Consider the following 23,316-nt stretch of genomic DNA (forward strand, 5'->3'; position numbering starts at 1 on the left):
GCCCCTCTAAACTGGTGCCTTCCTTGTTCTCGGTCTTTTTCCCTACTTAAGGAGCCCTCCAGCCTCTTTTCTTTTGCAGATAGGGAGCAGGTGCAAGTGGATCTAGGTCACCTGGCCTAAGCCCCACCCAACTGGCGCCTTCCAGGTTGCTGCTCTTTTTTTCAACTTAGCAAACCCTGCAGACCTGGTGCATTCCTGCTTGCAGCTCTTTTTCCCTACTTAAGGGTCTCTCCAGCATCTTTTCCTTTGCAGATAGGGTTGCAGGTGCAAGTGGATCTAGGTCACCTGGCCTAAGCCGCACCCACCTGGCGCCTTCCAGGTTGCCGCTATTTTTCCCCACTTAACAAGCCCTGCCCACTTGGTGCCTTCCTGGTTGCCGCACTTTTTCCCTACTTAAGGAGCCCTCCAGCCTCTTTTCCTTTGCAGATTAGGAGCAGGTGCAAGTGGATCTAGGTCACCTGGCCTAAGACCTGCCACCTGCTGCCTTTCTGGATGCTGATCTTTTTCCATACTTAAGGAGCCCTCCAGCCTCTTTTCCTTTTCAGATGGGGAGCAGGTGCAAGTGGAACTAGGTCACCTGGCCTAAGCCCCGCTCACCTGGCTCTTTCCAGGTTGCCTCTCTTTCTCCCCACTGAGCAACCCACGCCCACCTGGTGCCTTCCTTGTTGCCACTCTTTTTCCCTACTTAAGGAGCCCTTCAGCCACTTTTCCTTTGCAGATGGGGAGCAGCTGCAAGTGGATCTAGGTCACCTGGCCTAAGCCCCGCCCACCTGCTGCCTTCCTGGATGCTGCTCTTTTCAATACTTAAGGAGCCCTCCAGCCTCTTTTCCTTTTCAGATGGGGAGCAGGTGGAAGTGGATCTAGGTCACCTAGCCTATGCCCCGCCCAACTGGTGCCTTCCTCGTTCCCAGTCTTTTTCCCTAATTAAGGCGCCCTCCAGCCTCTTTTCCTTTGCAGATGGAGAGCAGGTGCAAGTGGATCTAGGTCACCTGGCCTAAGCCCACCCACCTGGCACCTTCAGGTTGCCGCTTTTTTCCCCACTTAGCAAGCCCGCCCACCTGGTGCATACCTGGTTGCTGCTCTTTTTCCCTACTTAAGGAGCCCTCCAGCCTCTTTTCCTTTGCAGATGGGGAGCAGGTGCAAGTGGATCTAGGTCAGCTGGCCTAAACCCCACCCACCTGGCACCTTCCAGGTTGCCGCTCTTTCTCCCCACTGAGCAACCCATGCCCACCTGGTGCCTTCCTTGTTGCCACTCTTTTTCCCTACTTAAGGAGCCCTCCAGCCTCTTTTCCTTTGCAGATGGTGAGCAGGTGCAAGTGGATCTAGGTCGCCTGGCCTAAGCCCCGCCCACTTGGTGCTTTCAGGTTGCTGCTCTTTTTCCCCACTTAGCCGGCCCCGCCCACCTGGTGCCTTCCTGGATGCTGCTCTTTTTCTATACTTAAGGAGCCCTCTAGCCTCTTTTCCTTTTCAGATGGGGAGCAGGTGCAAGTGGATATAGGTCACCTGGCCTAAGCCCCACCCAAGTGGCACCTTCCAGGTTGGTGCACTTTTTCCCCACTTAGCAAGCCCGCCCACCTGATGTCTACCTGGTTGCCGCTCCTTTTCCCTCCTTAAGGAGCCCTCCAGCCTCTTTTCCTTTGCAGATGGGGAGCAGGGGCAAGTGGATCTAGATAGCCTGCCTAAACCCCGCCCACCTGGCTCTTTCCAGGTTGCCTCTCTTTCTCCCCACTGAGCAACCCACGCCCACCTGGTGCTTTCCTTGTTGCCACTCTTTTTCCCTACTTAAGGAGCCCTTCAGCGACTTTCCCTTTGCAGATGGGGAGCAGCTGCAAGTGGATCTAGGTCACCTGGCCTAAGCCCCGCCCACCTGCTGCCTTCCTGGATGCTGCTCTTTTTCCATACTTAAGGAGCCCTCCAGCCTCTTTTCCTTTTCAGATGGGGAGCAGGTGCAAGTGGATCTAGGTCACCTAGCCTATGCCCCGCCCAACTGGTGCCTTCCTCGTTCCCAGTCTTTTTCCCTAATTAAGGCACCCTCCAGCCTCTTTTCCTTTGCAGATAGGGAGCAGGTGCAAGTGGATCTAGGTCAGCTGGCCTAAACCCCACCCACCTGGCACCTTCCAGGTTGCTGCTCTTTCTCCCCACTGAGCAACCCATGCCCACCTGGTGCCTTCCTTGTTGCCACTCTTTTTCCCTACTTAAGGAGCCCTCCAGCCTCTTTTCGTTTGCAGATGCTGAGCAGGTGCAAGTGGATCTAGGTCACCTGGCCTAAGCCCCGCCCACCTGGTGCTTTCAGGTTGCTGCTCTTTTTCCCCACTTAGCCGGCCCCGCCCACCTGGTGCCTTCCTGGATGCTGCTCTTTTTCTATACTTAAGGAGCCCTCCAGCCTCTTTTCCTTTTCAGATGGGGAGCAGGTGCAAGTGGATCTAGGTCACCTGGCCTAAGCCCCACCCAAGTGGCACCTTCCAGGTTGGTGCACTTTTTCCCCACTTAGCAAGCCCGCCCACCTGGTGTCTACCTGGTTGCCACTCTTTTTCCCTCCTTAAGGAGCCCTCCAGCCTCTTTTCCTTTGCAGATGGGGAGCAGGGGCAAGTGGATCTAGATCACCTGCCTAAGCCCCGCCCACCTGGCTCTTTCCAGGTTGCCTCTCTTTCTCCCCACTGAGCAACCCAGGCCCACCTGGTGCTTTGCTTGTTGCCACTCTTTTTCCCTACTTAAGGAGCCCCTCAGCGACTTTCCCTTTGCAGATGGGGAGCAGCTGCAAGTGGATCTAGGTCACCTGGTCCAAGCCCCGCCCACCTGCTGCCTTCCGGGATGCTGCTCTTTTTCCATATTTAAGGAGCCCTCCAGCCTCTTTTCCTTTTCAGATGGGGAGCAGGTGCAAGTGGATCTAGGTCACCTGGCCTAAGCCCCACCCACCCGGCACCTTCAGGTTGGCGCTTTTTTCCCCACTTAGCAAGCCCGCCCACCTGGTGCATACCTGGTTGCTGCTCTTTTTCCCTACTTAAGGAGCCCTCCAGCCTCTTTTCCTTTGCAGATGGGGAGCAGGGGCAAGTGGATCTAGATCACCTGCCTAAGCCCCGCCCACCTGGCTCTTTCCAGGTTGCCTCTCTTTCTCCCCACTGAGCAACCCAGGCCCAACTGGTGCTTTGCTTGTTGCCACTCTTTTTCCCTACTTAAGGAGCCCCTCAGCGACTTTCCCTTTGCAGATGGGGAGCAGCTGCAAGTGGATCTAGGTCACCTGGCCCAAGCCCCGCCCACCTGCTGCCTTCCGGGATGCTGCTCTTTTTCCATATTTAAGGAGACCTCCAGCCTCTTTTCCTTTTCAGATGGGGAGCAGGTGCAAGTGGATCTAGGTCACCTGGCCTAAGCCCCACCCACCCGGCACCTTCAGGTTGGCGCTTTTTTCCCCACTTAGCAAGCCCGCCCACCTGGTGCATACCTGGTTGCTGCTCTTTTTCCCTACTTAAGGAGCCCTCCAGCCTCTTTTCCTTTGCAGATGGGGAGCAGGTGCAAGTGGATCTAGGTCACCTGGCCTAAGCCCCGCTCACCTGGGTCTTTCCAGGTTGCCTCTCTTTCTCCCCACTGAGCAACCCACGCCCACCTGGTGCCTTCCTTGTTGCCACTCTTTTTCCCTCCTTAAGGAGCCCTCCAGCCTCTTTTCCTTTGCAGATGGGGAGCAGGGGCAAGTGGATCTAGATCACCTGCCTAAGCCCCGCCCACCTGGCTCTTTCCAGGTTGCCTCTCTTTCTCCCCACTGAGCAACCCAGGCCCACCTGGTGCTTTGCTTGTTGCCACTCTTTTTCCCTACTTAAGGAGCCCCTCAGCGACTTTCCCTTTGCAGATGGGGAGCAGCTGCAAGTGGATCTAGGTCACCTGGCCCAAGCCCCGCCCACCTGCTGCCTTCCGGGATGCTGCTCTTTTTCCATATTTAAGGAGCCCTCCAGCCTCTTTTCCTTTTCAGATGGGGAGCAGGTGCAAGTGGATCTAGGTCACCTGGCCTAAGCCCCACCCACCCGGCACCTTCAGGTTGGCGCTTTTTTCCCCACTTAGCAAGCCCGCCCACCTGGTGCATACCTGGTTGCTGCTCTTTTTCCCTACTTAAGGAGCCCTCCAGCCTCTTTTCCTTTGCAGATGGGGAGCAGGTGCAAGTGGATCTAGGTCACCTGGCCTAAGCCCCGCTCACCTGGGTCTTTCCAGGTTGCCTCTCTTTCTCCCCACTGAGCAACCCACGCCCACCTGGTGCCTTCCTTGTTGCCACTCTTTTTCCCTACTTAAGGAGTCCTTCAGCCACTTTTCCTTTGCAGATGGGGAGCAGCTGCAAGTGGATCTAGGTCACCTGGCCTAAGCCCCGCCCACCTGCTGCCTTTCTGGATGCTGCTCTTTTTCCATACTTAAGGAGCCCTCCAGCCTCTTTTCCTTTTCAGATGGGGAGCAGGTGCAAGTGGATCTAGGTCACCTAGCCTATGCCCCGCCCAACTGGTGCCTTCCTTGTTCCCGGTCTTTTTCCCTAATTAAGGCGCCCGCCAGCCTCTTTTCCTTTGCAGATGGAGAGCAGGTGCAAGTGGATCTAGGTCACCTGGCCTAAGACCCGCCGACTGGCGCCTTCCAGTTTGCTGCTCTTTAACCCCACTAAGCAAGGCCCCCCAACCTGCTGCCTCTCTGGTTGCTGCTCTTTTGGCCTACTTAAGGAGCCATCCAGCCTCTTTTAGTTTGCAAATGAGGAGCAGGTGCTAGTGAATCTAAGTCACCTGGCCTAAACCCCGCCCACCTGGCTCTTTCCAGGTTGCCTCCCTTTCTCCCCACTGAGCAACCCACGCCCACCTGGTGCCTTCCTTGTTGCCACTCTTTTTCCCTACTTAAGGAGCCCTTCAGCCTCTTTTCCTTTGCAGATGGAGAGCAGGTGCAAGTGGATCTAGGTCACCTGGCCTAAACGCCGCCCACCTGCTGCCTTCCTGGATGCTGCTCTTTTTCCATACTTAAGGAGCCTTCCAGCCTCTTTTCCTTTTCAGATGCGGAGGAGGTGCAAGTGGATCTAGGTCACCTGGCCTAAGCCCACCCACCTGGCACCTTCAGGTTGCCGCTTTTTTTCCCACTTAGCAAGCCCGCCCACCTGGTGCATACCTGGTTGCTGCTCTTTTTCCCTACTTAAGGAGCCCTCCAGCCTCTTTTCCTTTGCAGATGGGGAGCAGGTGCAAGTGGATCTAGGTCAGCTGGCCTAAACCCCACCCACCTGGCACCTTCCAGGTTGCCGCTCTTTCTCCCCACTGAGCAACCCATGCCCACCTGGTGCCTTCCTTGTTGCCACTCTTTTTCCCTACTTAAGGAGCCCTCCAGCCTCTTTCCCTTTGCAGATGGTGAGCAGGTGCAAGTGGATCTAGGTCGCCTGGCCTAAGCCCCGCCCACTTGGTGCTTTCAGGTTGCTGCTCTTTTTCCCCACTTAGCCGGCCCCGCCCACCTGGTGCCTTCCTGGATGCTGCTCTTTTTCTATACTTAAGGAGCCCTCTAGCCTCTTTTCCTTTTCAGATGGGGAGCAGGTGCAAGTGGATATAGGTCACCTGGCCTAAGCCCCACCCAAGTGGCACCTTCCAGGTTGGTGCACTTTTTCCCCTCTTAGCAAGCCCGCCCACCTGATGTCTACCTGGTTGCCGCTCCTTTTCCCTCCTTAAGGAGCCCTCCAGCCTCTTTTCCTTTGCAGATGGGGAGCAGGGGCAAGTGGATCTAGATAGCCTGCCTAAACCCCGCCCACCTGGCTCTTTCCAGGTTGCCTCTCTTTCTCCCCACTGAGCAACCCACGCCCACCTGGTGCTTTCCTTGTTGCCACTCTTTTTCCCTACTTAAGGAGCCCTTCAGCGACTTTCCCTTTGCAGATGGGGAGCAGCTGCAAGTGGATCTAGGTCACCTGGCCTAAGCCCCGCCCACCTGCTGCCTTCCTGGATGCTGCTCTTTTTCCATACTTAAGGAGCCCTCCAGCCTCTTTTCCTTTTCAGATGGGGAGCAGGTGCAAGTGGATCTAGGTCACCTAGCCTATGCCCCGCCCAACTGGTGCCTTCCTCGTTCCCAGTCTTTTTCCCTAATTAAGGCACCCTCCAGCCTCTTTTCCTTTGCAGATAGGGAGCAGGTGCAAGTGGATCTAGGTCAGCTGGCCTAAACCCCACCCACCTGGCACCTTCCAGGTTGCTGCTCTTTCTCCCCACTGAGCAACCCATGCCCACCTGGTGCCTTCCTTGTTGCCACTCTTTTTCCCTACTTAAGGAGCCCTCCAGCCTCTTTTCGTTTGCAGATGCTGAGCAGGTGCAAGTGGATCTAGGTCACCTGGCCTAAGCCCCGCCCACCTGGTGCTTTCAGGTTGCTGCTCTTTTTCCCCACTTAGCCGGCCCCGCCCACCTGGTGCCTTCCTGGATGCTGCTCTTTTTCTATACTTAAGGAGCCCTCCAGCCTCTTTTCCTTTTCAGATGGGGAGCAGGTGCAAGTGGATCTAGGTCACCTGGCCTAAGCCCCACCCAAGTGGCACCTTCCAGGTTGGTGCACTTTTTCCCCACTTAGCAAGCCCGCCCACCTGGTGTCTACCTGGTTGCCACTCTTTTTCCCTCCTTAAGGAGCCCTCCAGCCTCTTTTCCTTTGCAGATGGGGAGCAGGGGCAAGTGGATCTAGATCACCTGCCTAAGCCCCGCCCACCTGGCTCTTTCCAGGTTGCCTCTCTTTCTCCCCACTGAGCAACCCAGGCCCACCTGGTGCTTTGCTTGTTGCCACTCTTTTTCCCTACTTAAGGAGCCCTTCAGCCTCTTTTCCTTTGCAGATGGAGAGCAGGTGCAAGTGGATCTAGGTCACCTGGCCTAAACGCCGCCCACCTGCTGCCTTCCTGGATGCTGCTCTTTTTCCATACTTAAGGAGCCTTCCAGCCTCTTTTCCTTTTCAGATGCGGAGGAGGTGCAAGTGGATCTAGGTCACCTGGCCTAAGCCCACCCACCTGGCACCTTCAGGTTGCCGCTTTTTTCCCCACTTAGCAAGCCCGCCCACCTGGTGCATACCTGGTTGCTGCTCTTTTTCCCTACTTAAGGAGCCCTCCAGCCTCTTTTCCTTTGCAGATGGGGAGCAGGTGCAAGTGGATCTAGGTCAGCTGGCCTAAACCCCACCCACCTGGCACCTTCCAGGTTGCCGCTCTTTCTCCCCACTGAGCAACCCATGCCCACCTGGTGCCTTCCTTGTTGCCACTCTTTTTCCCTACTTAAGGAGCCCTCCAGCCTCTTTTCCTTTGCAGATGGTGAGCAGGTGCAAGTGGATCTAGGTCGCCTGGCCTAAGCCCCGCCCACTTGATGCTTTCAGGTTGCTGCTCTTTTTCCCCACTTAGCCGGCCCCGCCCACCTGGTGCCTTCCTGGATGCTGCTCTTTTTCTATACTTAAGGAGCCCTCTAGCCTCTTTTCCTTTTCAGATGGGGAGCAGGTGCAAGTGGATATAGGTCACCTGGCCTAAGCCCCACCCAAGTGGCACCTTCCAGGTTGGTGCACTTTTTCCCCACTTAGCAAGCCCGCCCACCTGATGTCTACCTGGTTGCCGCTCCTTTTCCCTCCTTAAGGAGCCCTCCAGCCTCTTTTCCTTTGCAGATGGGGAGCAGGGGCAAGTGGATCTAGATAGCCTGCCTAAACCCCGCCCACCTGGCTCTTTCCAGGTTGCCTCTCTTTCTCCCCACTGAGCAACCCACGCCCACCTGGTGCTTTCCTTGTTGCCACTCTTTTTCCCTACTTAAGGAGCCCTTCAGCGACTTTCCCTTTGCAGATGGGGAGCAGCTGCAAGTGGATCTAGGTCACCTGGCCTAAGCCCCGCCCACCTGCTGCCTTCCTGGATGCTGCTCTTTTTCCATACTTAAGGAGCCCTCCAGCCTCTTTTCCTTTTCAGATGGGGAGCAGGTGCAAGTGGATCTAGGTCACCTAGCCTATGCCCCGCCCAACTGGTGCCTTCCTCGTTCCCAGTCTTTTTCCCTAATTAAGGCACCCTCCAGCCTCTTTTCCTTTGCAGATAGGGAGCAGGTGCAAGTGGATCTAGGTCAGCTGGCCTAAACCCCACCCACCTGGCACCTTCCAGGTTGCTGCTCTTTCTCCCCACTGAGCAACCCATGCCCACCTGGTGCCTTCCTTGTTGCCACTCTTTTTCCCTACTTAAGGAGCCCTCCAGCCTCTTTTCGTTTGCAGATGCTGAGCAGGTGCAAGTGGATCTAGGTCACCTGGCCTAAGCCCCGCCCACCTGGTGCTTTCAGGTTGCTGCTCTTTTTCCCCACTTAGCCGGCCCCGCCCACCTGGTGCCTTCCTGGATGCTGCTCTTTTTCTATACTTAAGGAGCCCTCCAGCCTCTTTTCCTTTTCAGATGGGGAGCAGGTGCAAGTGGATCTAGGTCACCTGGCCTAAGCCCCACCCAAGTGGCACCTTCCAGGTTGGTGCACTTTTTCCCCACTTAGCAAGCCCGCCCACCTGGTGTCTACCTGGTTGCCACTCTTTTTCCCTCCTTAAGGAGCCCTCCAGCCTCTTTTCCTTTGCAGATGGGGAGCAGGGGCAAGTGGATCTAGATCACCTGCCTAAGCCCCGCCCACCTGGCTCTTTCCAGGTTGCCTCTCTTTCTCCCCACTGAGCAACCCAGGCCCACCTGGTGCTTTGCTTGTTGCCACTCTTTTTCCCTACTTAAGGAGCCCCTCAGCGACTTTCCCTTTGCAGATGGGGAGCAGCTGCAAGTGGATCTAGGTCACCTGGTCCAAGCCCCGCCCACCTGCTGCCTTCCGGGATGCTGCTCTTTTTCCATATTTAAGGAGCCCTCCAGCCTCTTTTCCTTTTCAGATGGGGAGCAGGTGCAAGTGGATCTAGGTCACCTGGCCTAAGCCCCACCCACCCGGCACCTTCAGGTTGGCGCTTTTTTCCCCACTTAGCAAGCCCGCCCACCTGGTGCATACCTGGTTGCTGCTCTTTTTCCCTACTTAAGGAGCCCTCCAGCCTCTTTTCCTTTGCAGATGGGGAGCAGGTGCAAGTGGATCTAGGTCACCTGGCCTAAGCCCCGCTCACCTGGGTCTTTCCAGGTTGCCTCTCTTTCTCCCCACTGAGCAACCCACGCCCACCTGGTGCCTTCCTTGTTGCCACTCTTTTTCCCTACTTAAGGAGTCCTTCAGCCACTTTTCCTTTGCAGATGGGGAGCAGCTGCAAGTGGATCTAGGTCACCTGGCCTAAGCCCCGCCCACCTGCTGCCTTTCTGGATGCTGCTCTTTTTCCATACTTAAGGCGCCCTCCAGCCTCTTTTCCTTTTCAGATGGGGAGCAGGTGCAAGTGGATCTAGGTCACCTAGCCTATGCCCCGCCCAACTGGTGCCTTCCTTGTTCCCGGTCTTTTTCCCTAATTAAGGCGCCCGCCAGCCTCTTTTCCTTTGCAGATGGAGAGCAGGTGCAAGTGGATCTAGGTCACCTGGCCTAAGACCCGCCGACTGGCGCCTTCCAGTTTGCTGCTCTTTAACCCCACTAAGCAAGGCCCCCCAACCTGCTGCCTCTCTGGTTGCTGCTCTTTTGGCCTACTTAAGGAGCCATCCAGCCTCTTTTAGTTTGCAAATGAGGAGCAGGTGCTAGTGAATCTAAGTCACCTGGCCTAAACCCCGCCCACCTGGCTCTTTCCAGGTTGCCTCCCTTTCTCCCCACTGAGCAACCCACGCCCACCTGGTGCCTTCCTTGTTGCCACTCTTTTTCCCTACTTAAGGAGCCCTTCAGCCTCTTTTCCTTTGCAGATGGAGAGCAGGTGCAAGTGGATCTAGGTCACCTGGCCTAAACGCCGCCCACCTGCTGCCTTCCTGGATGCTGCTCTTTTTCCATACTTGAGGAGCCTTCCAGCCTCTTTTCCTTTTCAGATGCGGAGGAGGTGCAAGTGGATCTAGGTCACCTGGCCTAAGCCCCACCCACCTGGCACCTTCAAGTTGCCGCTTTTTTCCCCACTTAGCAAGCCTGCCCACCGGCTGCATTTTTTCCCTACTTAAGGAGCCCTCCAGCCTCTTTTCCTTTGCAGATGGGGAGCAGGTGCAAGTGGATCTAGGTCAGCTGGCCTAAGCCCCACCCACCTGGCACCTTCCAGGTTGCCGCTCTTTCTCCCCACTGAGCAACCCATGCCCACCTGGTGCCTTCCTTGTTGCCGCTCTTTTTCCCTACTTAAGGAGCCCTCCAGCCTCTTTTCCTTTGCAGATGGTGAGCAGGTGCAAGTGGATCTAGGTCACCTGGCCTAAGCACCGCCCACCTGGCACCTTCCAGCTTGCTGCTCTTTTTTCCCACTTAGCAAACCTCGCCAACTTGGTGCCTTCCTGGTTGCCGCTCTATTTGCCTACTTAAGGAGCCCTCCAGCCTCTTTCCCTTTGCAAATGGGGAGCAGGTAGAAGTGGATCTAGGTCACCTAGCCTATGCCCCGCCCAACTGGTGCCTTCCTTGTTCCCGGTCTTTTTCCCTAATTAAGGCGACCTCCAGCCTCTTTTCCTTTGCAGATGGAGAGCAGGTGCAAGTGGATCTAGGTCACCTGGCCTATGCCCCGCCCACCTGCTGCCTTTCTGGATGCTGCTCTTTTTCCATACTTAAGGAGCCCTCTAGTATCTTTTCCTTTTCAGATGGGGAGCAGTTGCAAGTGGATCTAGGTCACCTGGCTTAAGCCCCGCTCACCTGGCTCTTTCCAGGTTGCCTCTCTTTCTCCCCACTGAACAACCCACGCCCACCTGGTGCCTTCCTTGTTGCCACTCTTTTTCCCTACTTAAGGAGCCCTTCAGCCACTTTTCCTTTGCAGATGGGGAGCAGCTGCAAGTGGATCTAGGTCACCTGGCCTAAGCCCCGCCCACCTGCTGCCTTTCTGGATGCTGCTCTTTTTCCATACTTAAGGAGCCCTCCAGCCTCTTTTCCTTTTCAGACGGGGAGCAGGTGCAAGTGGATCTAGGTCACCTAGCCTATGCCCCGCCCAACTGGTGCCTTCCTTGTTCCCGGTCTTTTTCCCTAATTAAGGCGCCCTCCAGCCTCTTTTCCTTTGCAGATGGGGAGCAGGTGCAAGTGGATCTAGGTCACCTGGCCTAAGCCCCGCCCACCTGGTGCTTTCAGGTTGCTTCTCTTTTTCCCCACTTAGCCGGCCCCGCCCACCTGGTGCCTTCCTGGATGCTGCTCTTTTTCCATACTTAAGGAGCCCTCCAGCCTCTTTTCCTTTGCAGATGGGGAGCAGGTGCAAGTGGATCTAGGTCAGCTGGCCTAAACCCCACGCACCTGGCACCTTCCAGGTTTGTGCTCTTTCTCCCCACTGAGCAACCCATGCCCACCTGGTGCCTTCCTTGTTCCCGCTCTTTTTCCCTACTTAAGGAGCCCTCCAGCCTCTTTTCCTTTGCAGATGGGGAGCAGGTGCAAGTGGATCTAGGTCACCTGGCCTAAGCCCCGCCCACCTGGTGCTTTCAGGTTGCTGCTCTTTTTCCCCACTTAGCCGGCCCCGCCCACCTGGTGCCTTCCTGGATGCTGCTCTTTTTCCATACTTAAGGAGCCCTCCAGCCTATTTTCCTTTTCAGATGGGGAGCAGGTGCAAGTGGATCTAGGTCACCTGGCCAAGCCCCACCCACCTGGCACCTTCCAAGTTGCTGCTCTTTTTCCCAATTTAGCAAGCCCCGCAGACCTGGTGCCTTCCTGGTTGCTGCTCTTTTTCCCCATGTAAGGAGCCCATCAGCCTCTTTTCCTTTGCAGATGGGGAACAGGTGCAAGTGGATCTAGGTCACCTGGCCAAGCCCCACCCACCTGGCACCTTCCAAGTTGCCGCTCTTTTTCCCAATTTAGCAAGCCCCGCAGACCTGGTGCCTTCCCGGTTGCTGCTCTTTTTCCCCATATTAGGAGCCCTCCAGCCTCTTTTCCTTTGCAGATGGGGAGCAGGTACAAGTGGATCTGGGTCACCTAGCCTATGCCCCGCCCAACTGGTGCCTTCCTTGTTCCAAGTCTTTTTCCCCAATTAAGGCGCCCTCCAGCCTCTTTTCCTTTGCAGATGGAGAGCAGGTGCAAGTGGATCTAGGTCACCTGGCCTATGACCCGCCCACTGGCGCCTTCCAGTTTGCTGCTCTTTAACCCCACTAAGCAAGGGCCCCCAACCAGCTGCCTCTCTGGTTGCTGCTCTTTTGGCCTACTTAAGGAGCCATCCAGCCTCTTTTAGTTTGCAAATGAGGAGCAGGTGCTAGTGAATCTAGGTCACCTGGCCTAAGCCCCGCCCACCTGGTGCTTTCAGGTTGCTGCTCTTTTTCCCTACTTAGCTGGCCCCGCCCACCTGGTGCCTTCCTGGATTCTGCTCCTTTTCCATACTTAAGGAGCCCTCCAGCCTATTTTCCTTTTCAGATGGGGAGCAGGTGCAAGTGGATCTAGGTCACCTGGCCTAACCCCCACCCAAGTGGCACCTTCCAGGTTGGTGCACTTTTTCCCCTCTTAGCAAGCCCGCCCACCTGGTGCCTACCTGGTTGCCACTCTTTTTCCCTCCTTAAGGAGCCCTCCAGCCTCTTTTCCTTTGCAGATGGGGAGCAGGTGCAAGTGGATCTAGGTCACCTGGCCTAAGACCCACCCACCTGGTGCCTTACAGGTTGCTGCTCTTTTTCCCCACTTAGCCGGCCCCGCCCACCTGGTGCCTTCCTGGATGCTGCTCTTTTTCCATACTTAAGGAGCCCTCCAGCCTATTTTCCTTTGCAGATAGGGAGCAGGTCCAAGTGGATCTAGGTCACCTGGCCTAAGCCCCACCCACCTGGCGCCTTCCAGGTTGCTGCTCTTTTTTTCAACTTAGCAAGCCCTGCAGATTTGGTGCATTCCTGGTTGCAGCTCTTTTTCCCTACTTAAGGAGCCCTCCAGCATCTTTTCCTTTGCAGATAGAGGGCAGGTGCAAGTGGATCTAGGTCACCTAGCCTAAGCCGCACCAACCTGGTACCTTCCAGGTTGCTGCTATTTTTCCCCACTTAGCAAGCCCTGCCCACCTGGTGCCTTCCAGGTTGCCGCTCTTTTTCCCTACTTAAGGAGCCCTCCAGCCTCTTTTCCTTTGCAGATGAGGAGCAGGTACAAGTGGATCTAGGTCACCTAGCCTATGCCCCGCCCAACTGGTGCATTCCTTGTTCCCGGTCTTTTTCCCCAATTAAGGCGCCCTCCAGCCTCTTTTCCTTTGCAGATGGAGAGCAGGTGCAAGTGGATCTAGGTCACCTGGCCTAAGACCCGCCCACTGGCGCCTTCCAGTTTGCTGCTCTTTAACCCCACTAAGCAAGGCCCCCCAATCAGCTGCCTCTCTGGTTGCCGCTCTTTTGGCCTACTTAAGGAGCCATCCAGCCTCTTTTAGTTTGCAAATGAGGAGCAGGTGCAAGTGAATCTAGGTCACCTGGCCTAAGCCCCGCCCACCTGGCTCTTTCCAGGTTGCCTCTCTTTCTCCCCACTTAGCAACCCACGCCCACCTGGTGCCTTCCTTGTTGCCACTCTTTTTCCCTACTTAAGGAACCCTTCAGCCTTTTTTCCTTTGCAGATGGGGAGCAGGTGCAAGTGGATGTAGGTCACCTGGCCTAAGCCCCACCCACCTGCTGCCTTCCTGGATGCTGCTTTTTTTCCATACTTAAGGAGCCCTCCAGCCCCTTTTCCTTTTCAGATGGGGAGCAGGTGCAAGTGGATCTAGGTCACCTGGCCTAAGTCCCACCCACAAGGCACCTTCAGATTGCTGCTTTTTTCCACACTTAGCAAGCCCGCCCACCTTGTGCATACCTGGTTGCCGCTCTTTCTCCACACTGAGTAACCCATACCCACCTGGTGCCTTTCTTGTTGCTGCTCTTTTTCCCTACTTAAGGAGCCCTCCATCCTCTTTTCCTTTGCAGATGGGGAGCAGGTGCAAGTGGATCTAGGTCACCTGGCCTAAGCCCCGCCCACCTGGTGCTTTCAGGTTGCTGCTCTTTTTCCCCACTTAGCTGGCCCCGCCCACCTGGTGCCTTCCTGGATGCTGCTCTTTTTCCATACTTAAGGAGCCCTCCAGCCTATTTTCCTTTTCAGATGGGGAGCAGGTGCAATTGGATCTAGGTCACCTGGCCTAAGCCCCACCCAAGTGGCACCTTCCAGGTTGGTGCACTTTTTCCCCACTTAGCAAGCCCGCCCACCTGGTGCCTACCTGGTTGCCACTCTTTTTCCCTCCTTAAGAAGCCCTCCAGCCTCTTTTCCTTTGCAGATGGGGAGCAGGTGCAAGTGGATCTAGGTCACCTGGCCTAAGACCCACCCACCTGGTGTCTTACAGGTTTCTGATCTTTTTCCCCACTTAGCAAGTCCCACCCACCTTGTGCCTTCCTGGTTGCCAATCTCTTTCCCTACTTAAGGAGCCCTCCAGCCTCTTTTCCTTTGCAGATAGGGAGCAGGTGCAAGTGGATCTAGGTCACCTGGCCTAAGCCCCACCCACCTGGCGCCTTCCAGGTTTGCCGCTCTTTTTTCCCACTTAGGAAGGCCGAAAGCCTGGTGCCTTCCTGGTTGCTGCTCTTTTTCCCTACATAAGGAGCCCTTCAGCCTCTTTTCCTTAGCAGATAGGAAGCCAGTGTAAGTGGATCTAGGTCACCTGGCCCAAGCCCCATCCGGCTGGTGCCTTCCAGGTTTCCACTCTTTTCCCCACTTAGCAATCCACGCCCACCTGTTGCCTTCCTGTTGCCGCTCTTTTTCCTTACTTAAGGAGCCCTCCAGCCTCTTTTACTTTGCAGATGGGGAGCAGGTGCAAGTGGATCTAGGTCATCTGGCATAAGCCCCCACCCACCTGGTGCCTTCCAGGTTGCCACTCTTTTTTCCCACTTAGCAAGCCCCGCCCACCTGTTGCCGCTCTTTTTCCCTACTTAAGGAGCCCTCCAGCCTCTTTTCCTTTGCAGATGGGGAGCAGGTGCAAGTCGATCTAGGTCATCTGGCATAAGCCCTGCCCACCTGGTGCCTTCCTGGTTGCCGCTCTTTTTCCCAATTTAAGGAGCCCTCCAGCCTCTTTTCCTTTGCAGATGGGGAGCAGGTGCAAGTGGATCTAGGTCACCTGGCCTAAGCACTGCTACTGGCGCCTTCCAGGTTGCCGCTCTTTTCCCCACTTAGCAAGCCCCACCCACCTGGTGCCTTCCTGGTTGCCGCTCTTTTTCGCTACTTAAGAAGCCCTCCAGCCTCTTTTCCTTTGCAGATGGGGAGCAGGTGCAAGTGGATCTAGGTCACCTGGCCTAAGCACCACCCACCTTCTTAGCCCTGCCTCTTCCTTCCTGCTGTTAACTCTTAGATCAAGGGCGTCTGTCGCCCGTGCGTCCGAACCAAATGGCAGACTAAGAAAAGTGCAATTCCTGTTTGGACCTGGCAGACGAAGAAAAGGGCAATTCCTGTTTGGACCTGGCAGACAAAGAAAAGGGAAATTCCTGTTTGGACCTGTTCGGACCAGGAGGACCCAGGGCCCAACCCCCTGCTCAGACAGTAGGTAAGCATGCACCAGCATGTGTTTACTCCCTCTGTCCCCACAGGTCATCCCCATCCCCTCTGGTCCCCTGTGATGTTCCCTTGTGCCCCCCACCATGCTCGCACACAGGTGTTGCCTGTTTTGCTTGATTCTTCTACCCTGCTCCACCCCCCCCCTCCAGCCTACTTCTGCAGGAGTCTATCCTGATACATTTTGGTCTGACCAACACCGTCTTGTGGCCAATGCTGGATTTGACTTTTATTGACTTCATTGATTCACAGTGTGTCACCTTTCTCAACCCTCATGCTGGACTTCCTTTGCATTTTGTACTCATGGTGGCCCTGAATCATGCTGTTCTCATCTTTATCTTGTATCCTGGCTTGCAACATTATGTGTTACTACTGACTTCTGCAATTGTGTTCGCTCTCCCCTCTTGCTTCTCCACTGTTTTTGACTGCTTAATCTCTGTTCTCTCCTCCTCTCCCTTTTCCTATCTCCTCCCCTTACTTTCTCCTATGCACTTACTCTATCAGAATTGGCCCTGGACCTAGTATGATAGCAGCCTCGTCTGTCTCCCCCCCCTCCCCTTACTTGTCCCCCCCCCCAGTACTATCCAAAATGTTGTCAGGCCAAGTACGATATTTGCTTGTTTTGTTCCTGCCCTTCCTTTCTGCACCCCTCTCCCTCACCTTTTGTTTTTCACCGGCTCTACCAGAAACAGCGTCAGGCCAAGTACGGTAGTCGCCGGTCTGTTTCCATTTCCTTCACACTCTCCCCCTCCATTCCTTATCTAGGTCTTAGCTCTTACACTGTCAGAAATGGCATTAGGCTGAGTACGATAGTTAATTTCACATCCTAACTGTTCATGGCCTGTAAGAATGTCACTGTATTTTCCTGTGTTCCCTCCCCTGCCTTGAAGTGCTTTGAAACACATTGTGTATAGGCGCTAAATAAATAAACATCCATATCATATCAGACCTGAAAAGCCAAGACCCACTGAAACTGTTAGAAATAGCTAGACATCACCCACTCAATGTGGATCACCTAGAGGGGATAACATGTATTGGACTAGTTCCCGCTAAGTCGGGGGGATGCAGCGCTGCATCCACAAGCTCTTAGTTTAGTTTATTTATTTGTAAAGCGCACCTAACCCTGAGGTAACTGGGCGTTTAAGCTAGATACAAGGTTACAAGAACAGAACAGGAAGAAATGCAGGTAAATACAGAGAACAAGCCAACTAGCAGTTACAAATCAAACGGCATACATGAGATACAGGTAAATACAAAGATCGAGCCGACTAGGAGTTACAAATCAAGCGACGTGCATAAAGTACAGATACAGGTACAAATACAGAGTTAGTGCTGGGGCTTGACAGTGGTTACGGTTGCATTACAAAGCAGGTTGATGGCGAAGATTGTTAATAATCCGTGTCTAAAAGCCAACTCTTTACTTTAGTTTTGAAGAGCCAAAAAGATTGTTCAATTCTGATCGAGAGAGGGAGATAGTTTCAACTTTTAGGAGCTTGAAATGGGAAGCTGGCTCCTCCAGCGGTTTTTAGGTTAAACTTGGGGATGATGAGGCGATGTGAGTAGTCAGATCTGGTGGGTCTGGCTGGTTGATTTTTAGTGATTTTGTCTGAGGTTTTTTGGTGCAGTATTTGAGAGATATTTGTGCGTTATTCCAAGTGTGCGGAGCATAATCCTATCACGAATTGGGAGCCAATGGGTCTCTCATCTGATGCTAGATATATAGTGGGATCTCTGTATGTTTAATGTAGCCCTCAAGGCGTTATTCTGCAGGACCTGTCGTCTATTAAGATTACATTCTGAGGAATTTAGGAATAGAGAGTTTACAGTAATCCAACTTGGATAGGACTAACGCCCTGGCTAGCGTGATGCCGCTGTTAGGGGACAAATAGGGTTTGCATGCATTTATGAGTTTATTAGTGTAAGCCGTTGAGGAAGCAATGGCGCTCACTTGTCTCTTGCTTGAGAGCGTGGCATCTAGATAGACTCCAAGGGTCTTGACTTCTTTGGCAACCTTAATAAGATTACTGTTGATATCGAAGGACGTGTAGCAAGGGTCGAGTTTGGGTCCCAATGATCAAGAGCTCTGTCTTGTCGTCTTTGTGATACATGCTGTGGGAGGCCATCTAGGCCTGAATTTCCTGGTAGATTTGATTTATCAAGGTGGAATCATTCTCGTAGCAACCAGTGAGTGTAATGAGGACCTGGGTGTCATCGACGTAGTTCGTATAGGTGACCCCCAGATTGTCAAGACGGTCAAAGAGAACCTTAATGAATATGTCATAGAGAGTTGGAGATACACAAGAGCCCTGTGGTACTCACAGGTGATAGGCATGGGCTCAGCTGAGGCTGAGAGTGCAAAGACTCTAGTGGTTCGCTTAGATAGGAATGATTGAATCCAATTTAATGCTTTTTGGGAGAAGGCAGCGGCTGTCGTTGGGTGTTTTGTTAGGATCTGGTGATCGACAATATCAAATGCTGCGGAGAGATCCAGCAGCAGGAGTATGGCCAACTTGCTTTTTCTTTGGACTCGTCCATATGGATTTTTAAGTCCAAGAGGGCCGTTTCAGTGCCGTGTCCCGGTCTGAAGCTGGATTGGCGGAGGCAAAGAAGGTTGTTGTCCTCCAGGTGTTTTTGAATTTGTATATAGGACACTCTGTCCAGAAATTTTAGGAGGAACGGGACAGTGGGGATGGGCCTATAGTTAGTTGGGGTGTTGGGATCTAGAGTAGGTTTTTTGAGGAGGGGCATGACCCATGCCGCCTTAAGGCTAGTAGGGGCTGAGCCAGAGTTGAAGGATGCGTTGATCATGGTGGCAATGTATGGGGCCAAGTCTTTCTCACCTTCCTTAATTACTGTGGCCGGGCAAATATCTCCCTGACATCTAGACGGTTTTATGTTGTGGATAATGTTTTCCACTTCCCTAGGCGTTACTGGGGAGAAGGAGAAGGGGGGGGCAAGTAGGGGGAGGAGGGTCCAAGGGGATGTTTGAATCAGAGCTGTTGGGCAGACTAGATTTTTGTTTTCTCCATTTTAGCTTGGAGCATAGAGATTTTATCGGAGAGGGATTTCTGTATATTATCACACCAGATTCCATCCTTGATACAAGCTTCTGTTGGTGGATCTGTAGACTCTAGATCCCTTAGGATAGAGAAAAGTTCCTTGCTACTGGATTTGACGTTTTGGATTGTGCTATTATAGGTCTCGTTTTTGGTGTTGAGGATAGCTAATTTGTAAGTGGCCGTGGCGGAGATGAAGTTAGTCTTATTATCATCTCTATCATCTGTAGAGTTTCCGTGTCTCTCTTGGCAATGCAAAGTGTTTTCAGTTCATCTGAACCATTTGTTAAGATGAGCAATTGGTTTAGCATTTTGTAGTTTGATGGGGCAACTTCGTTTATGGCAGATTTTAATGTGACATTGTAAAGGTCAACCAGGTTGTACGAATCTAGGTCCTTGTACTTAGGTGGGTCAAGGATAGCGTGAATCAGAGAACGTAGGTTTTGTAAGGTGATGTTACAGTTATTTCTGGCTAGCGATGGACTGGCGATTATAGGGCTGCGGAATGGAGAAGGCGTTGACTGATGAATGGAGAAGGAGTTACAGTGATGGTCTGACCAGGTAGTAGGTTCATTTAGGAGGATGGTAGTTGAGCAGTTGAAAACAACCAGCCAGTCCAGCGTTCTGCCCTTGTTGTGAGTGTGCCCCGTGATGCAGCTGGGAGATGGCGTTTTTGAGCGAAGTAGCATTGGAGTCGTTATGATCGTTCAGTCCTAAGTTGAAATCACTGAGCAAGATGATATGGGATCCTAGCTTGGTGTTGTGTGTGAACAAATCTGTAATATCTTCCTCGAAGGAGGAGATAGGGCCAGGTGGATGGTAGATCAGGTGGAGTAGGAGCGTTTGGGTAGGTGAGATGGGGACTTTAACTGACAATAGTTTGGCTGATTGAAAGTTGACAGGGGAGGCTATTCTGAAGCCAAAGTGGGTTTTGGCTATGAAGGCTAGTCCTCCACCTTTGCCTGTGTCTCTATCTAGTCTGATGATGGTGAAGCCCTCTGGGAGTGCCAGGGACAGGGCTGGGCTGGCTGCTTGGTGTAGCCAGGTTTTTGTAATGGCGAGGAAGTCAAGGCCATTGGAGGTAATTAGGTCTGAGATGTCGACAGCATGTGCGGCCAGCGAGCGTGCATTGATGAACACTCGTTTAAGGGCCAAGGGCAGTTTGCAGGTGTTTTTTTTAGGCTTTGAGGTTTTAGCCATGCTGGACGGAGGTCGAGTAGGGGGGGGGGTTTAGTTATGGGGGTTTGTTTAGAAGGCTTAGTAAGGATTTTGCCGTTAGGATGGCGCGATCCTAGTCTCTCATTCCTATGTTATGAAGGGCAGTGTATCAACGGGGTAGGAGATGAGGTGAAGCGTTTGATCCACTCCGTTGGGCTGAGGGGGCTGTTATAGGTATTAAAGTTACTAGTGCGATAGATGGGGGCAGTGTGTGAGGTGAATTGGTGGGTGAGGGAATTGGTAGGTGTGATGGCCTGAACCAATTGCAGGAGGGTGGCCATAGTGAGTGTTGCTCTGCATAAGGAGGCCATGAGTGATGTGCAAGTCTGGGGCAGCTGGGTATCACAGTAGCACGTTGCACACTGCAAAATAGTGCGAACGCTAAAAAAGTGGTGCAATGAGCACACAAGATGCAAGGTTTCGCATAGGCTAAATAGCGCAGTGCAGTGGACACACAGGATGCAAGATTTCACACAGGCAGAAGAGCACGGTGCAATGGGCACACAATAGTCGTACAGGGTGCAAGAATACACTAAGGCTAGGTAGTGTGGTGCAATGGGCACACAATAGGTATACAGGGTGCAAAATTACACTAAGGCTAGGTAGCGCTGTGAAATGGGCACACAAGATGCAAGATTTCACATAGGCAGAATAGCACGGTGCAATGGGCACACAATAGGCATGAAGGGTGCAAGAATACACTAAGGCTAGGTAGTGGGGTGCAATGGGCACACAATAGGTATACAGGGTGCAAGATTACACTAAGGCTAGGTAGCGCTGTGAAATGGGCACATAGGATGCAAGATTTCACATAGGCAGAGTAGCATGTGCAATGGGCACACAAGCATACAGGGTGCAAGAATACACTAAGGCTAGGTAGTGCGGTGCAATGGGCACACAATGAGAACACAAGGTGCCGAATTTCGCAGAGGTTAAGTGAGGTCAATTATCACACTGGGCTTCATGCATGGTGTGGTATGGAGAGCATTTTAGGAGGCATATCAAGGCAATGGGTGTAAAGATTACATTCAAAGACAACGATTAGGGGGTTACAATTGTCCATGGAAGGGTGGACATTGGAGTTTATGAATGTCAATGGGTTAGCGAACAGCACGCTACGGAGGGGTCTGAAGGGGTATGAACTAGAGCTTCCGATGCTGTAGATAGTTCTTGCAATGATGAAGGTGTGGAGGTTGAGAAGTCGGTATGACGTGTGGCCGTAGAAGTTACGTCAACCTGATGCATCAGCGCGTAGTGAAGATCAGAGTAGGTCATGAGTAGGGAGTGATAGAACAGGTTTGAGAGCAGACAGAGTGGGGGCGACTATGCTGGAGGGAGTGTTCTATTGCGTGCGGTACTGATGAGCACTGAGGGGAGCCGAGCGAGGGTAGAAGGTAAGCTCACCTCTGCTACGGGATTGGACTGCTCACTGTGGCGAACAGGGGCAAACAGGGTCTTTTCCTAACGGCCCTTCTCCGGTGCGGGCCGGCTTCCGCCATCCGGAGAAAATATGCAGATACACAAACAAAAACTCTTATCAGAGTAATCCAATGACACTGTGTTTAGTGCCTTGCATTACCCCCCACACTGGTAATTTAAGTAAATACAGTTCAGCATGTTTGAATTGTAGCATGGAAAGACATACATTGGACTAGATTTGCTTTTCAGACCGCACACATGAGATATCTGATTTCTAAGTGATTTATCACATTCTGGGGGGCGAACTCCTGCTTTGGCAAATGGAATCTGTAGTAGTGATTTGGGTTGCCCCTTGCCTGGGTGGCCTTTTGGGCTAGCATGCTTTTTTTTTTTTTTTTTTTTTTTTGATGCTGTAGTTTGTTTGAAAACTTTTTCATCATTTGCTTGAGTTGGATTGGCTTTTTTAATTTTGTTTGTTTAGTTCGAGTATAGAAGATAGGAAGAGAGCAATTGTGTAAGTGTACTTGTTGTTGTGGCCGTTAAGGAGAGCGGTCCATCTTTCTTGCGTACACATTTGTGTCGATGAGAGTTGAAAAAAAGCACCGAATTCTTTGCGTTGTGAGGCGAGTTCATTACATTCCATGACAAGGTGGAATATGGTTTCCTCGATTTTTTGGTCTTTGCAGAACCTGCAGTAGTTGTCTTCGTGCTTGATCTGTCTTTTTGTAGATAGGTATGCTTTTGTAGGAAGAATGTGTAGGCGAATTTTTAGAAATGTTGTTCGAATGTTTTGGTCTGGGAAGGTTTGCAGGTAGGCTGGTGGTTCGTGGATTCTCCTATTGTCTTTTGTGCAATGTAGATTCCGTTTGTAGGTATTTTTTTGTTGGATGGTCTTTATCTAGTCGTTGTGCAGCAGTTTTGTTTTTGCGTGTTGTGGACGAAGTGTAAGCAGTTCTTCTGTGATATTTTCACTATCCATTTCTTTTCTCATTGTATCTTTCCATTTTTGCAATATTGTCGTATTGAAGGTATTTTCTTTATGTCGCAGTATTTGAATTGCTGGAGTTTTCCCATCTGTCAGTATTTTGCGAAAAATATCTAGTCTTTTCCATTGTACGACTGATTCAATTGATTGAGTTCCCAATTCATAGCGTATTCTTGGCATTGGAAATGTTTGCGGGAGTCGAAGGACTTTGCGCCAGAAAGCCGCTTCATATTTTGTCCAGTTGACTCTCTGAGCGTTCAACATTGCTTCAGTACCGTAGGTCAGAATCGGAATGTACTTGTGTCTGTACAAGGAGATAATTGGCTTGAAGGAGAACTTGCCGTATTTTCTGTGAAGGAGGCAGCCTTGTCTTGATAGAGTTTGAGATGTTTGTTCGATTTTGTCTATCCACTGCTCTTCTGATTTTGACTGGTTTATTGTGATCCCTAGGTATTTGAACAAAGTAACATTTTCTATTTCGGCATTGTTGATCGTAAAGATACGCTGGTTTGTTCTTTTTTTTAGTGGTTTGGTGAGAGTCATTGTCTTTGTTTTTTCCGTATTGATCGTTAGTTTTTTTTTTTTTTATGTAATGGCTTAGGTCTGCCAGTGTCGTTTGTAACCCAGTCGGTGTTTTGTCTAGTAACACAATGTCATCGGCGTATGCCATGACTGGGACTGAGATCGAGTTGATTTTGGGGGGATTGGTTTTATGTGATTTTAGATGTTCTTCGATATCAGCAGTGAACAAGTTGTAGATTGTCGCTGCGAGAGGACAGCCTTGTTTGAGTCCATTTTCTTTTGGTATGGCAGATGTTGTAGTTCCTTGTCTCGACAATCTAACTTTTATCGTGGTTTTTGAATACAGCATAATAATCGGTTCTAGGATATCAGGTGGACAGTTCCATGTTCTAAGTTTCGACCATAGTTTTTCGCGTGAGATTGTGTCAAAAGCCATTTTTAGGTCAATAAATGCTGCATAGATTGTCGAGTTGGAGTTGATAGCTTCATGTTTAATTACTTGTAGTAATATCAGGTTGAGGTTTGTTCCAACATTGGCCGTGAATCCTGTTTGTCTGGTCGTGAATTTATTGTTTTTTATGGCCCACGCGGTGAGTTGGTTTAGAAGTACTGCTGCAAATAGTTTTCCTAGCGGATCGAGCAGAGCGATCGGTCGGAAGTT

This window comes from Ambystoma mexicanum, chromosome 9, assembly GCF_040938575.1.
Source record: "Ambystoma mexicanum isolate Mex_15411 chromosome 9, UKY_AmexF1_1, whole genome shotgun sequence".
NCBI classification, from domain to species: Eukaryota; Metazoa; Chordata; class Amphibia; order Caudata; family Ambystomatidae; genus Ambystoma; species Ambystoma mexicanum.